This window comes from Portunus trituberculatus, chromosome 7, assembly GCF_017591435.1.
Source record: "Portunus trituberculatus isolate SZX2019 chromosome 7, ASM1759143v1, whole genome shotgun sequence".
NCBI lineage: Eukaryota > Metazoa > Arthropoda > Malacostraca > Decapoda > Portunidae > Portunus > Portunus trituberculatus.
In genome coordinates, this window is record NC_059261.1 from 7,229,044 (window position 1) to 7,231,543 (window position 2,500).

The 2,500-nt window shown below is 36.0% G+C and overlaps 1 protein-coding gene across 1 annotated transcript in view; it reads right to left on the reverse strand.

Moving 5' to 3' along the window:
* The window catches only part of LOC123520283 (neurobeachin-like), a 287,400-nt gene that overhangs the window by 272,430 nt on the left and 12,470 nt on the right, over nt 1–2,500 (reverse strand). The window lies entirely within an intron of this gene.

Here is a 2,500-nt window from a genome sequence, read left to right on the forward strand (position 1 = left end):
AATATCTGTGCACCTCTTGTTACAAAAATGGTTAAAAGACCATTCGCACCCTGGATGGATGATGATTTACGGTCTCTTATTCATGAGAAAAATAAAATACATTTGTCCTTGAAACATGATCGTAACAATCTCGAAATTCGTGGTGAATATAAAGAATTGAAGAAACTGGTACGAAGTTCACTTCATAAAACTAAATCTGAATACTATAATAAAGAACTTGGAAACAACAGAGGTAATACTGCTGCAATGTGGAAAATTATAAAGGAATTAGCCCCAGTCTCCAAAAGTAAGGGTCCTGTAGCTATGAGGGAGGATAAAGAAGAGTTAACGTCTATGGCCAACAATTTTAACAGTTTTTTTGCAAATGTTGGGAAAATAACTTTCAATGAATGTCAAAGGAATGTTCCAAGAAATTCTGATTATAGTATTCCTACTTCCGATACCAGTACGTACCCCCTGTCTTTCGACCTCAGCCTGTAGATAGTGACACGATTATCTTAATCATTAAACATATGAGAAATAGTGACTCGCACGGCTGTGATGGCATATCTTTGCGGTTTTTGAGAGATTCTCTGACAGTTCTCATACCTTACCTAACCTGTATCATAAATACCTCTATTGTAACAGGAACCTTTCCGTTACTCTGGAAGCAAGCAATAGTGGTTCCAGTCTATAAGTCAGGTGATGCAAATGAGCCCCAAAACTACCGACCTATATCTATCTTGCCCGTTATATCTAAAATTTTAGAAAAGGTTATTGCATCTCAGCTAACTAAACATCTCGAAACCAATAATTTATTAAGTAAATCTCAACATGGGTTTCGAAGCCATCTATCGACTGAAACGGCGCTCATGACAGTTGCTAATAAACTGTTCGACAATATTGACAAACGTAAAATATCTCTTGTCACTTTATGCGACCTGTCTAAAGCTTTCGATAGTGTCAGCTATAAAATTCTAATAGATAAACTGCATAAGTTGAAAATTGACAATTTTTGGTTTGATAGTTATTTAAACAAAAGATCACAGTGTGTACGAATGGGAAAGACTCTCTCTGATAAATTAGAAATTACATACGGTGTCCCTCAGGGATCTGTGCTTGGCCCAATCTTGTTTTTAATATATGTTAACGACTTAACACATTTTATTTCTGACTGTATAGTAGTACAATATGCTGATGACACCCAGTTTATTCACACTGGTAGTATTGACAATATTGATGACCTAATGTACCGAAGTGCTACTACCTTTAAAATTGCTAAAGATTATTTTAACGTAAATGGCCTATTGCTTAATACTAAGAAAACGCAGTGCATGTTTGTAGGCAGCAGATCATATATTTCAAAGATACCTCCAAACACTTTTTTAAAGGTCGATGGAAGTAAGATAGCCCCTAAAGATATGATAAATAATCTTGGAGTAAATTTTGACAAGTACTTGACGTTTGATAAACATATAAATAACATTACCAGAAAGAGCTTCGGTACGTTAGTCTATCTAAATAGGATTAAAGACTACCTGAGTTCTGATGCAAGAACAATTGCTATAAACTCCCTTGTATTAAGCTCAGTGAATTATGGTATGAAAATATGGGGATCTACTAACGCAACTCAGCTACAACGAGTACAGAAAGTACAAAACTTTGCTGCTAAAGTTGCACTGAATGGAGGGACTAGGCGTGACCACGTCACTCCTTTCCTGAAAAAGCTTGGATGGCTAAGAATTGAATATAAATATAAATATGAATTATGTGTAATGACTTATAACATTTTGAATGAGAGAATTCCGCACCATATTCTTCCCCTACCAAAACTCAGTGATCTACGGCTTCTTCCTACCAGACAACAGAATCAACTGTATATCCCTCACACTAACACACACACTGGGGCTCGCTCAGCACTGGTGGCCGCGCCACGCCTGTGGAATAGCCTTCCCGCTTGTCTCAGGAATGCCGCCACCGCTTCTTCTTTTAAACGACAGTTGCTACGCCACTTTTAGTGCAACAGTTTAGTACTCCATAACTATTGTACAAATTAAGTGTTTTTCTTGTTTTACTATGTTTTTAATTTATTTTGATTATTTGTAGACTTAGTGTTTTATTTTTCTTATATAATTTTACTCATTGTCGTTTTAAGACATTAGTTTTACCGTTCTAAAGATTTTAGTGCAGATAGTATAGTCTATCTACTTTTTATGTATTTGTGATTTTTCCTATATAGAACAATCTTAAATATTGTTTACATGTTGCCTGACCCAATGTTTCTATGCTGTAAACACCATGTAAGGAATAACCATTGTATTTTATAATGGAATAAATATTCTGACTCTGACTCTGACTCTCTCTCTCTCTCTCTCTATATATGATAATTCTCTCTCTCTCTCTCTCTCTCTCTTTTCTACTTAACCAAAGAGAGAGAGAGAGAGAGAGAGAGAGAGAGAGAGGTAAACAGGAACTATGAGACAGGTGAAACGAGATGTGTCAACCTGCCCCTCTGTCCTAT